A 14,998-nucleotide genomic window follows, 5' to 3' on the forward strand; every position below is an offset into this window, starting at 1 on the left:
TGGATGAGAGGTGTGGAGAGGAAGGAGGGTGGGATTAAAAAGGGCTACAAGTATTCATTTAAAGATGGTTATCTTGACTGACGTGAGGATTTCGCAGGTGAAAACATATATCAAAATTCATCATATTGTATAATTTAAATACGTGCAGTTAGTTTTATGTCAATTTTGTTTCAATAAAGCTGTTGAAAATAAAATAAATCTAATAAAATATACTAGAAAAAGCCTTGGCTTGAAGAATAATATACCCACATACATTTGACTCTTTTTAAGGATATGCTGATATACTACTTTGAACTATTTATACATTTCCAAGATACTAGATTTAGGGCAGTGAACCTAAGCTTTTGGGATGCCTGACATAAAACTTTTTTGAACTATGGCTTTTGAAAATATGACTATTTTCATAATAGTTTCACTCAATGCCTCAATTAGTCTTCAGTAGCAAACCAAATGCTTGGAAAAGGCACTCTTAGAGAAGTTAGTTAAGTCTTTTCTGTATACTTCCCAGCTTCTGAATTGATGTCTTTCCTGAGAAGCAGGCCTACATGGAGTGTGCTCTTCATTAGGTTAAGTGTTCACGTACTTTCAGCTGCAGTGATTATAAGCACCACCATCACCACCACCACCACCACCACCAATAAAATACCAGTAGCCAAAAGTGATTGAGTGCTTTCTATGCAGGAAGCGCTGTTCTAAGTATTTTACATGTATTAAGCCATTTAATACTCCCAGTAACCCTATGAGGTAGAAACTGCTATCCCAATTTACAGAAGAAATTGAGACACAAAGAGGTACAAATATCAAATTATCTGACTAGAATTGGCATAAACAAATACATTTTTGTTTATTTACACTATAACTTCTCTATAACAAGTCCATAGATAGTCCATTCCATGATTGATCCTAGGGTCAACAGCGTATGGGCCCTAGATGAGCTTTTTGCACTTTTATGTCTTTGTATCATGACCACAAGATGGATGCTGTGCCTCTAAGCATCTCTTCCTCATTTAATAATATTCAAAGCAGGAAAAAAGGGGTGGGAAGGAGCTATCCTTCTCGTAAGTTTCTTTTCATCAGATAAATATATATTTGCTAGAAGCACATTGGCAAAAATCTCTTTAAAATTTATTAGCTAGAATTTATTCACATAGCCCTTCCAAGCCATCTACTACCACGAAAGGCAAGTTCTCTTAGAGAAGAAAAAGGATGATGAGAATGACTGTAGGGTTGCCAACCAACAGTGGCTGGGCCACTTTGATATATCCTGTCAGCAACCCTAGATTACATTCGCAGTCCTGGCTCCCTGACATTTCAAGAGCTGTAAATTTATAGGTGAAAATCCTTTGTCCCCCTTAGTTACTTTCTCGTTTTGAGAAAAACTTCCCATATCGGTTGAAGTTTACCAAAGACAAATAATAAAAGCATATTATATTTATGTTGAAAAGAGAGATAAAGAGCCAAAAGAGAGTGATTTATTAATTCAGTCTTTCATTAATTAAATCAATTAATTAATTTATTGATTTACTCATTCCAAATATGAATGTTTGTCATTCTGCAGTAGTAGAGTTTGATGCTAGTTGACGAGGTCAAGATCAATGCTATACTACAGAACTGCGATGATGGAAATGGTTTGTCTATGCTGTCATATATGGTAGCCACTAGCCACATATGACCTACTGAGTGCTTGAAATATGGCTAGTGTGATTGAGGAACCGAACTTTTAGTTTTAATTCATTTAAATTTAAATAATCACATGTAGCTAGTGTTTACTGTACTGGAAAGCTCAAATGTAGAACAAGGAAATATTTTTTTTTCATTTCCTTGTTTCTGTTTATTCTCTCATTTGAGACATTACTGCATGATGTAATTCTCAACCTTAGTTTTGCAGTTTCTTTAAAGCATTTAGTTATCACATCAAATTATTGTTTTTTCCTTAACTTCAAACACAAATGTTTTTAAGCTGGAGAAGAGATAGAGATTAGAAAATAGAGTGTCACAAAGTCAAAACACAGAACATCACAAATTGAAATTTTGTGCACTTTTGTCCTTGTCAGTGATTGTTACTTTAAATACATGATTATTCATCTATTGTAAGCTATCACCTTCTAAATTTATTATTCTCAGTTTAGACCAATTTACTACATGTTTTCCTTTTGTACCAGGGTGTATTTTTCTTCTTTTGTTTTTTTCACTTTTTTTCCCCTGAATTATTCTTTTTTAATTGAAGTATAGTTGATTTACCATATTGTATTAGTTTTAGTAAAGTGATTTCAGTTATTTTTTTCAGATTATAAGTTTGGTTATAGGTTATTATAAGATAATTGAATATAATTCCCGGTGTTATACAGTAAATTCTGTTCCTTATCTATTTTATGTATAGTAGTTAGTATCTGTTAATCCCATAGTCCTAATTTGTCCCTCCCCGCCCCCTCTCCCCTTTGGTAACCATAAGTTTGTTTTCTATGTCTGTGAGTCTCTTTCTGTTTTGTATATAGATTCATTTGTATTATTTTTAGATTCCACATATAAGTGATATCATAGAGTATTGGTCTTTCTCTGACTACTTTGCTAAGTGTAATATTCTCTAGGTTCATCCATGTTGCTGCAAGTGGAAATATTTCATTCTTTTCTGTGGCTGACTAATATTCCATTATATATATATATACCACATCTTCTTAAGCTAATCGTCTGTTAATGGACACTTGGATTGTTTCCATGTCTTAGCTATTTTAGCGCTACTATGAACATTGGGGTGCATGTATCTTTTGCAATTAGAGTTTTCATTTTTTCTGGATATATACCCAGGAGTGGGGTTGCTAGATTATATGGTAACTCTATTTTTAGTTTTTAATGGAAACTCCATACTGTTTTTCATAGTGGCTTCAGCAATTTACATTCCCACCAAAAGTGTAGGAGGATTCCCTTTTCTCCACACCCTTTCCAGCATTTATTATTTGTTGACTTTTTGATAATAGCCATTCTGACTGGTGTGAGGTGATACCTCGGTGTAGTTTTGATTTGCATTTCTCTAATAATTAGTGATGTTGAGCATCTTTTAATGTACCTGTTGGCCATCTGTATGTTATTTGGGAAAATATCTGTTTAGGTCTTCGGCCCATTTTTTCATTGGGTTGTTTGTTTTTTCGATATTGTGTTGTATGAGCTGTTTGTATATTTTGGATATTAACCCTTTGATGGTCACATTGTTTGCAAATATTTTCCCCCACTCTGTAGGTTGTCTTTTCATTTTGTTTATCGTTTCCTTTGCTGTGCAAAAGCTTTTAAGTTTAATTAGGCCCCATTTGTTAATTTTTGCTTTTATTTCTTTTGCGTTGGGAGACGGATCTAAGAAAGTATTGCTATGATTTATGTCCAAGAATGTTTTCCCTATGTTCTCTGCTGGGACTTTTATGTTGTCATGTCTTATATTTACGTCTTTAAACTATTTTGAGTTTATTTGTGTATACGGTGTGAGGGAGTGTTCTAATTTCATTGAGTTACATGTAGCTGTCTAGCTTTCCCAACACCACTTGTTGAAGAGACTATCTTTTCTCCATTGTATATTCTTTTCTTTTTTAATCTATTTATTTTTGGCTGCGTTGGGTCTTTGTTGCTGTGTGTGGGCTTTCTCTGGTTGTGGTGAGCGGGGGGCTACTCTTCATTACGGTGCACGGGCTTCTCATTGCAGTGGCTTCTCTTGTTGTGGAGCATGGGCTCTAGGTGCATGAGCTTCAGTAGTTGTGGCACGTGGGCTCAGTAGTTGTGGCTCATGGGCTTAGTTGCTCCATGGCATGTGGGATCCTCCCGGACCAGGGCTTGAACCCATGTACCCTGAATTGGCAGGCGGATTCTTAACCACTGCGCCACCAGGGAAGCCCTCCATTGTATATTCTTGCTTCCTTTGTTGAAGATTAATTGACCATAGGTGTGTGGACTTATTTCTGGGCTCTCTATTCTGTTCCACTGATTTATATGTATGTTTTTGTATCAATATCATGCTGTTTTATTACTGTAGTTTGAAGTATAATCTGAAGTCTGGAAGGGTTATGCCTCCAGCTTTGATCTTTTTCCTCAGGATTTCTTTGGCAATTCTGGGTCTTTTGTGGTTCCATAGAAATTTTCAGATTATTTATTCTCGTTATGTGAAAAATGTCATTTGTATTTTGATAGGAATTGCATTAAATCTATAGATTGCTTTGTGTAGTATGGCCATTTTAACAGTATTAATTCTTCCAATATAAGAGCATGGGATATCTTTCCATTTGTTTGAATCATGTTCAGTTTCCTTTATCAATGTTTTATAGTTTTTAGCATATTGGTCTTTTACCTCCTTGGTTAAGTTTTCATAGATATTTTTCTTGGGATGTGATTTTAAATGAGTTTTTTTTTTAACTTTCTCTTTTTGACATTTCATTGAAAGTGTAAAAAATGCAACAGACTTCTGTATATTAATCTTGTATCCTGCTTCCTTGCTGAATTCATTTATTAGTTCTTATAGTTTTTGTGTGGAGGCTTTAGGGTTCTACATACAGAGTATCATGTCATCTGCAAATAGTAACAGTTTTACCTCTTCCTTTCCAACTTGGATACCTTTAATTTCTTTTTCTTGTCTGACTACTGTGGCTAGGACTGCCAATACTATGTTGAATAGAAGTGGTGAGAGTGAGAATCCTTGTCTTGTTCCTGAATTTAGCAGGAAAGCTTTCAGGTTTTCACTGTTGAGTGTTATGTTGGCTGTGGGTTTGTCATAAATGACTTTTATTATCTTGAGATATAGTCTCTCTATATCCACTTTGGTGAGAGTTTTTATCATGAATAGATGTTGTATTTTGTCAAATGCTTTTTCTGTATCTCTTGAGATGATAATGTGGTTTTTGTCTTTTCTTTTGTTAATGTAGTGTATCACACTGATTGAGTTGTGTATGTTGAATTATCCTTGCCACCCTGGAATAAATCCAACTTGATTATGGTGTTTGATCCTTTTTATGTGTTGTTGGATTTGGTTTGCTAGTATTTTGTTGAGGATTGTTACATCTATATTCATCAAAGATATTGGCCTGTAATTTTTTTTTTTTTGTAATGTCTTTGTTTGGCTTTGGTGTCAGGATGATAGCGGCTTCATAGAATGAATTTGGGAATGTTCCTTCATCTTCAGTTTTTTGGAATATTTTGAGCAGGATAGATCTAAGTTCTTTGTATGTTTGGTAGAGTTCCCCAGTGAAGTCATCTGGCCCTGGACTTTTGTTTGCAGGGAGTTTTGTTTGTTTTTTTTTTTGTTTCTTTGTTTTTTTCTTTTGCGGTACGTGGGCCTCTCACTGTTGTGGCCTCTCCCGTTGCATAGCACAGGCTCTGGAAGTGCAGGCTCAGCGACCATGGCTCATGGGCCTAGCCGCTCAGTGGGATGCGGGATCCTCCTGGACCGGGGCACGAACCCATGTCCCCTGCATCGGCAGGTGGACTCTCAACCGCTGCGCCACCAGGGAAGCCCTGTTTGTTTTTTTATTACAGACTATTTCACTTAGTGATTGGTCTATTCAGATTATCTGTTTCTTCTTGACTCCGTTTCGGCAGGCTGTATGATTCTAGAAATTTGTCCATTTCTTCTAGGTTGTCCAATTTATTGGCATAAAACTATTCCTAGTATTCCCTTATGATTTTTTTTTGTATTTCTGTGGTATTAGTTGTTATTTCTCCTCTTTCATTTCTTATTTTGTTTGTTTGAGTCCTCTCTTTTCTTTTTGGTGAGCCTGACTAGAGGTTTGTTGATTTTTTATCTTTTCAAAAAAACCAGCTCTTGGTTTTATTGATCTTTCCTATTGTTTTTTAACCTCTATTTTATTTATTTCCTCTCTGGTAGTTATTATTTCCTTCCTTTTGCTGACTTTGTGTTTTGTTCATTCTTCCTTTTTGTAATTCTTTTAGGTAGTAGGTTGCGTTGTTTATTTGAGATTTTTCTACTTTCTTGAGGAAGGTCTGAATTTCCCTCTTAGAACTGCTTCTGCTGCATCTCAGATTTTTTTTAAGGTTTTATTTCCATTTTCATTTGTCTCAAGGTACTTTCTGATTTCTGTTTTTTCTTTTAATTTTAAAAATGTTTACTATTTTATTTATTTATTTATTTTTTGGCTGTGTGTGTCTTCGTTGCTGCGTCCGGGCTTTCTCTAGTTGCAGTGAGTGGGGCCTACTCTTCATTGTGGTGTGCAGGCTTCTCATTGCAGTGGCTTCTCTTGTTGTGGAGCACGGGCTCTAGGTGCCTGGGTTTCAGTAGTTGCAGCACGTGGGTTCAGCAGTTGTGGCACGTGGTCCCCAGAGTGCGCGGGCTTTAGTAGTTGTGGTGCGTGGGCTCAGTTGTTGTGGCGTGTGGGCTCTAGGGTGCATGGGCTTCAGTAGTTGTGGCTCGTGGGCTCTAGAGCTCAGTCTCAGTAGTTGTGGTGCATGGGCTTAGTTGCTCCATGGCATGTGGGAGCTTCCCAGATCAGGGATTGAACCCTTGTCCCCAGCATTGGCAGGTGGATTCTTAACCACTGTGCCTCCAGGGAAATCCCTGATTTCTGTTTTTTTATTTCATTGTTGACCCATTGGTTTTTTAGTAGGACGTTGTTTAGTCTCCATGTGTTTGTTCCTTTCTCATTTTTCTTTCTGTGGTTGATTTCCAGTTTCATATTGTTGTTGTCAGAGAAGATGCTTATAATAATTTCTGTTCTCTTAAATTTGTTGATGGTTGTTTTGTGACCTAGTATGTGGTCTATCCTAGAGAACCTTACGTGTGTGCTTTAATGGAATGTGTATTCTAGTTTTTTTGGATGTAGTGTCCTGTCAATATCAATTAAGTCCAACTGGTCTCTGTGTCATTTAGGACCTCCATTGCCTTGTTGATTTTCTGTCTGGAAAAATCTGTCCATTGATGTCAGTGGGTATTAAAGTCTCCTACTATTACTGTATTATTGTCATTTTCTCCCTTTAAGTCTGTTAGTATTTGCTTTATATATTTAGGTGCTCCTATGTTGGGTGCATAAATGTTAATGAGTGTACTATCCTCTTCTTGCATTGATCCCTTCATCATTATATAATGCCCTTCTTAGTTTTTATTTATGGGCTTTGCTTTAAAGTCTATTTTGTCTGATATGAGTATTGCTACCCCAGCTTTCTTGTCATTTCGATTTGTATGAAATCTATCTTTCCATCCCCTCATTTTCTGTTTGTGTGTGTCCTTTGCCCTGAAGTGAGTCTCTTGTAGGCAGCACCTTGTACATTCTTGTTTTATCCAAACTCCCACTCTATGTTTTGATCAGAGCATTTTTCCCATTGACACTTAAAGTAATTATTGATAGGTATGTACTTATTGCCATTTTAATCCTTGTTTTCCAGTTGTTTTTGTCATTCTTCTTTGTTCATTTCTTCTTCTTTTTGTTTTTCCTGTTGTGGTTTGATGATTTTCTTTTGTAGTATATTCCTTTCTTTTTGTTTTTTGTGAACCTATTGTATATTTTTGATTTGTGGTTACCACGGAGTTCAAGTATGTTGATCCTTAACTGCATCTATTTGCTTTAAACTGGTAGTCATTCAAGTTCAAACATTCTAAAAGATCTACATTTTTATACTCCACTCCCCCATATTTTGTGATTTTGATGTCCTATTTTACAGCCTCATGCTTATCCTTTTACTGTTAATTATAATCACTTTTATAATTTTTGATTATTTTTAAATCTATGTACATGCTTATTTAAGTGATTTTCAATCCTTTTATATATTTGCCTTTCCTATTGTGATTTTCCCTTTCCGATAGATTCTTTCTTTTCTTCTATTTAGAGAAGACCCTTCAGTAATTCTTTTAGGTTAGATTTACTACTGATAAATTCTTTAGTTTTTGCTTGTCTGAGAAATTTTTTATCTCTCCTTCTATTCTAAATGATAATCTTGCTTGATAGAATACCCTAGGTTGTAGGTTTTTCCCTTTTAGCACCTTGAATATATCATGCCATTCCCTTCTCGCTTGCAAAGTTTCTGCAGAGAAACCAGCTAATAGCTTTATGAGGGTTCCCTTGTAACTGACTCTTTGTGTTTCTCTTGCTGCCTTCAGAATCCTCTATTTAACTTTTGCCATTTTAATTATATGTTTTAGTGTGGGTCTGTTTGGGATTATTCTGTTTGGGACCCACTGTGCTTCATGTACCTGGATATCTGTTTCCTTTTTAAGTTTGGTAAGTTTTTGGCCATAATTTCTTCAAATACATTTTTGATCTCCTTCTCTTTCTCTACTTCTGGAACCCGTATTACGCATAGGTTGGCACATTTTATATTATCCCATATGTCTTATATGTTGCTCATTTTTTTCATTTGTCTTTCTGTTTGCTGTTCTGATTGTGTGATTTCCATTATTCTCTCTTCTAGATCACTTATTCATTCTTCCGTGTCATTTAGTCTGCTATTCATTGCTTCTAGATTGGTTTTTAGCTCAGCAATTGAATTGTCTATTTTGATTGGTTTATTTTTATAGTTTCTAGTTCCTTGTTACTGTGATCTGAATTTCCATCAATAATCTTTATTTAGTTAGCATTTTCATTACCTCCTTTTTGAACTTGGGGTCTAGTAGACTGGTGAGCTCTCTTTCATTATCTGTTCTTTCAGGGATTTCTCTTGTTCTTTTAATTGGGAGTGATTCCTCTGCCTTTTCATTTTACTTAACTTTCTCTGTCTCTCTGAATTTAGGAGAAACAGTTATGTACTGTGGTCTTGAAGTGGTATTTTTATGTGGGAGCATCCCTGTGTAGACTGTGTATGTCCAATGTCTTTGGTGTGAGGGCCGGTTTTGGTATGGACACCAGTCACATCTTTCCTCAAGGTGTGCTTCTCAGTGTCCCCCTCATAAGGGGTATGGTTGGTGTTGTAGTATCTGGAGCCTGTGCTGGATGTGAGGTAGGGCTTCCTGGCTGTCACCATCCTGTCAGGGGTGGGGTCTGCTTCCCAGTTGTTGGAGGAGAAGCCCTGAGGGTTGGGCTTGATCAGGCTCTGTTGCTCTTGGGTGTGTGTCTTGCCTTGAAGGAGGTGATTGCTGAAACAAGTGAGGCCCTTGCAGTCACAGCAAACTGTGTGCCACCTGTGCAGGTGTTCATGGTTCTGCTCAGAAGCAGCCCACGTTTGCTTCCCTTTCTCTGTTGTGTTCGTCCAAGATCTAGTTCAAGGCTGTAGTGGGGAGTAGGCTCGGGCTGGGGCTCAGAGCATTGTGGCTGCAGGAAATGAGGTGGCTGCTCTCTTTCCTGAGATCTGGGCTGCCTCTGTGGCAGATTTATCCCAGGACCTGTCTGCCCCAGATCTAGCCCAAAGCTGCAGTGTAGAGTCAGTAAAGCTGGGGTGCTCTCACTGGGAGACGAACTGCTGCATACATGCTGACAATGGCTGTCACTCCTCCACCTAGACTACACCCCAGGCCCTCTGGGCTCTCTGCGTAGCTAGATGAGTCCTCTCCCAGGGTCTGTCTGCTCAGTGATCAGTGCTTAGCCACCGTATGCTCCTGTGACGCTGCCAGTGTATGCACTGGCAGTGTACTCACTGACACTGGCCTCTATGGCTCTGCCCAGATCACACCCCAGGTGCCCCTGTCTGTCTCTGCACAGTTACACTGAGTCTCTGCCCAGATCTTATGCCAGGCTGTGGCGTGCAGTGATCGGGGCTAGTATGTTTGTCCCTTTGGATTGGGAAGTGTGGTGAGGCCTCTGTCCTGATTGTCAGCAAAACAGTACGCACACATTCCTTGAGAGTAGAGTCTAGGCTTCTCCAGTCCTTTTATCTGTCTCAGTGGATTTCCCAGCAGGTAAGCGGGCCTGTTTCCTCCCTGCAGGACCCCAGGACTGTGATACCCAGATTCAGCCTCAGCCTACTTGCTCCCTAGGGAGAGGGTCCACCCTTGTGGCCCTTCCCAGGGATGCAGATCCCAACCCAATGCCTTTTTTTCTGTCCTACCTTACGTGGTTACGTGGAGATCCTTCTTGCAGCTTTGGTTGTATAGGAGGTTTTCTGCCAATTTCCAGTTAGTTTTCCATGAGAATTGTTCCGCATGTCGACGTATTTTTGATGTGTTGTGAGGGGAGTTGAGCTCCACGTCCTCGCGCTCCACCTCCTTGGTCCCCCTCCTCAGGGCATATTTTTCTAATTGGATTTAGAATGTGTCCTTCCCTTTGGAATACTGTTCTATGCTTTACTTAAGTGGTAGCTATGGCCCAAAGGACCCACAAATGCATATCCTGGGGGGAGATATGGCCTCAAATTGTCTTCAAAGGGGTCCTTTTTTTCCATTTCCTTATTTCTGTTCACCCTCTCATAGAGACATTCCACAATGTAATTCTCAACCTCAATTTTTGCAATATCTTTAAAGAACTTAATTAACTCTGCTTGTAACCTGGTTGTCACACCTAAAAACAATGTAACAAAGTTAGGAAGTGTCCAGAGAAGTAGCACTTCCATTAAATAATAAATTAAAAAGATCCAGACTCTGTTGTTTAGGAGGCCATGATCATGGCTGTCTCATGCCAGGCTTTAGTACACATCAGGCCTCTCATATACCACATGCAATGAAGTATAAAAGACAGCCTGCTGGCAAAATCTCCTATCTAGGGTATGTTCCCAGGATCACCATGCTACTTGCCCTACCTTCTGCTGCCTCCTTATGTTTCTCATGGTCTTGAACTCCCTGATGCTGTACTCTACTTTAGGGAGCCTTCTCTGGCACATCCTCCTTTTCAGAGTCCCTTCTCTGGTTTACAAATTTGTATTCCCCACTCAGCACTTGACTCCCTCAATTTTTATATCATTTAAATCCTAGGTGGGAGATATTTCCTTCACCTGCACAAGCTCAGTTCAGTACTCAGCACTTCCACAAAGCAGAATTCAGACAAAATAAGGAAGGCAAACGTCAGAGCTCAGAGATGTACAACTTAGGTCTTAAAGAGGCCTGTTTCCAGCTTAATAAAAAGAAAGAATTCTTTACCGTGTTTTATAAATACAAGTTGCTAATTCCTTCAAAGCTATGAAGCCAAATATCTAGTCAAGATTTAGACAGACTGAAGAATGATCTGCAAACATCACTTAGGCATTTAAAGGGCCATACTTCCCTGTGCCAAAAAAGCATTGTGGAAAAGAACTTCGTGCTCTGTACCCCCACTGGAGCAGGATTTTCCTCCAATTGGATCATGAGTCTCATTCAGTACGGTAATTACAGAAACAATGTTTGAGCTGAAAACATGGGACACTGGGTTTCCAGTTTCAAATATGAGTCATAATAAAAATTATTTTTATTAGCATCCCCTAGAAACCCACAGCATATCTTTGCATTTTATTAGTTGTAGATCTATAAGCCTTTAAAACTCTCTTAGCATAGGGCATTATGTATGAGAGACTCAAAAGTGTGAACAGATGGGTAAAATGACTGCACAGAGTTTACATGCAAGATTTGAAAGACTGATGAGTTTTAGTGGAAGTCTCATTTCAAATCATGGAATTAATGTTCAACACTTAAAAAACCAAACATAAAATGACGGAAAAGTACGAGTAGTGTTCTGGGCATCCACCTGCCTTTTGACCACTTTCCCAAGGAGAAAATATAAATAAAGAAAGTATGCTCTACAATCATTGTACCAGAATTCCATCAGGGTTTACTGTTGTGTAGAAAAGGAAAGCAGAGAGCACATTCACAGATTCCCACTTCACCTATTTTGACACATATTTTTGACATAACTCCAGTGTGGGGTTTGTTTATTACTTCACCTTGTTCCAGAAAAAAATGAAAGCAAGTTAGAAAACCACATAACGACTCTAAGTAAAATAAGCAAGAAAAAAGGGTGGGGTTAAAAAAAAGCCAGGGATGATGTCAAAACATGTGCACTGCAAAGACCTATATGTACTTAATATGGGTGGGGGACACATTTGGTTCTGGTTTTCTAATGGTCTACGCAAAAAGAGAACAATGTCACAAAATAAATGCAGCTGATCAGAAAAAAGATTACATTTTTTTGGACATAAAGAACAGAGGTTTTCCCCCAGAGCTTTTCTAAAGAGGGTACTATATGATTTAATAAGCAATGTCGGCAGCACTCTTAACTGTGCACGATAGTTTCGTGGCTGATTCTTACTGTGAACTTGAATGTAGGTAATGGCACTATACAAAAGATTACCTAACAAAATATTATGGAGTGGGTCAATGCTAAAGTCAAGAATTGTGAAGGGTTGGGATTTTACCGTATGTGCAAGCCAACCCGCACACTTCACGGATGCTTGCAGGAGACACAAGGATGCTGGGTCAAAGACAAAGGACAGTTATTTACACCCAGCAATAGTTGTAGCCTGAATATCAGCATCTGTGCTCATTCTAGGACCCCAGTTTCCACAGGACCACACCAAGAGGTACAGGTGATACCTAAAAACATGCCACAGGTTATATTACAAGAAAGGAAACCCAAGCTTAGGGAACTTGAATCTTTGATAATAGACAATGAGCATGTGTTCCCTTTGCCCCAGAGGGAGACTTTATCTTTATTACATGAATCAGTAAACAAAATTCTCTCTTCCAAGGCTGTTTGCTGTAGCAACATCATTGAAAAGGTAGTCTGGAGCACAGGGAATCAGTGCCTCTTCTCATAGGACATCCAGAAATGTGAGAGACTCTTGGAGAATTGCCTCCCTTCCCCAACAATCGTACATTCCAAGTCATAGTCTAGCTTTCTCTGGCTTGATACCTTTAGACAATATGGAGGAATTGAGGGGTTCTGCTTCATCTGACCCTTACTCATCTTAACATAGAGCATTCTTATCAGATTCTAGTTACTGGGTACAGTGATAGACAAAAACAGGCACGGTCCCCTGCCTTCACAGAACAGAGGGAAAATACAAGTATAGTTTATGGGATTTTCCAGAAGTTCTTCCTAAATGTTCTTTCAACAAAAGGTTTTGGTAATAAACTTTATTTTTTTAGAGCATTTTTAGGTTCACAGCAAAATTGAGCAGAAGGTACTTAGATTTCCCAAACACCTACCCCTGGCTCCCGCACATGGAGAGATATACTACATACCCCTGGCCCTCCCATTACCAACATCCCCCCACCAGAGGTTTTACCATGTGTTATAAGTGATGAACCTCCAATGACACACTGTCCTCATCCAGAGTTCATATCTTACATGAGGGTTCATTCTTGGTGTTATACACTCTTATGGGCTTTGAATAAATGTGTAAAACAACTTTTTTCAATCTGAGATTCTACATCTCGCAAACAGAGCTTCACATTTCTGTATTTCCAGGTAAACACAGACACAGGTGCCTGCAGAGGCATTTGAACCAGGACTTAGGTTTGGCACTCTCTTGTGACACCTGGGAGATGTACGGTGTGTGTGTGTGTGTGTGTGTGTGTGTGTGTGTGTGTGTGCAAATTCTTCGACAATCATCATCTCCAATATACCCACAGGCAAAGGTAATTCTTCCTTAAAAAATGGCCTTAAATCCTCCAGTGGTTACATGACCACAGCCCTGATGTTTTCCTCTATGAGCAAGGCCCTTAACAGTTCTTCTGGACTATTTGTGTACCTCCTGTTGGGGCTGAGACTCTGACATGACAGAAAACTTTTTGTTTGTTGAGAAGGTAAAATGCCTTCTCTGACGTGGTCCGTTTCTTTAGGACGTGCCTCCTTCAGGATCTCAGGAGACCTCTATACTTTCAGGGTCTTCCTTGAATGTTCATTGTCCCACTAGCTATAGTAATGCAACCAACTTTTTCTGACAAAATACTAATCAGAGACTGACCTTTGTTTAATTAGCCCCCAGTCAGTTCCAATCTGCAAATAACAATTGCTAATGTAGACCTGATTTAGCCCACAGGCCAAGCAGACACTGATTCCTGAATTCCATTACCTAACCTTCCGGCCGGCTTCTCACACTGTTTTAAAGAACAGCCTCTTTTTTTTCCCCCCCCAATATTTCTGCTCTTTTTTACCCCCCTCAAAAAAAAGAAAAAAACCCTGTCATTTCCTGCTAACATAGTGGCCTCACTGGCTTAACTTGATGGCAATGGATATAGAAGTAGAATCAGCAGTGCCAGCTGGATGAATGTCTAAACTGGGGGTTTGAGAGAGCTGCCTATTCAAGTAAACAATTAGAGACGAAAAAGACCCGTTAAATAACCCAATCCCGTCGAGCATTCCTGTGCTGGAAGCTCAGCCGGGGCCAGCTCTAAATGACTTTAACAGTGTGCCTTCTCACGCTTTATTTGGAGGACGGGGCCATCTCTTCAGTGTGTCTTTTTTCTTTTAGTAAGTTTTTTGACTAGAATTTCATTGGACCACCATTATTCCATTTCCCTTTTACTGTTTTGGTTCAGCTACAGCAACCGCATGAAATAAGCTATTTTCAAAGAGTTGATTTAAATGACAACATTTAAAGTGCTTTATTAACCCAGTCATTCCAGCAATGCCTGTATTTGGGGTCATGTGATGTAGAGGGAGAGAGGATACACATGGGCTTTGGAGGTGGATGTACCTGGGTTAGAATCATAGTTCTGCTTAATTGAGGGATTTATTATTGTCATTATTTTTGTTGTTTTCATTGGCTATCATTTATGATATGCTTCCTGTGTACCAGGCACTATGGTAAGTACTGTCCAAAAGTCCTGCTAGCAAATTTGTGAAATTGGTACTGTCATCTCTATTTTTGAATTTAAAGTGTAGTCGTGAAGAGTGGAAGCTCTGGGCTTAAAATGTCTGATTAAAATGCCGGGTCTGTTGCTTACTAGCACTGTGACCTTGGGCTTTTCATTTAACCTCCCTATGGCCAGTTTCTGTGTAAAATGGGGGTGATGGCAATGCCTGTCTCCTAGGTTATTTTAAGGAATACGTATGAATAGATGTGAATTGATCAGATCAGTGCCTGGCATGGAGCAAGCCCTTAAATGTAACCAGTGTTGATGAGATATAGACGGAGAAATTTGTCAAAGGCACATAGCATCCAAGTTTATACCCAG

This window comes from Lagenorhynchus albirostris, chromosome 5 (genome assembly GCF_949774975.1).
Source record: "Lagenorhynchus albirostris chromosome 5, mLagAlb1.1, whole genome shotgun sequence".
Lineage (NCBI taxonomy): Eukaryota > Metazoa > Chordata > Mammalia > Artiodactyla > Delphinidae > Lagenorhynchus > Lagenorhynchus albirostris.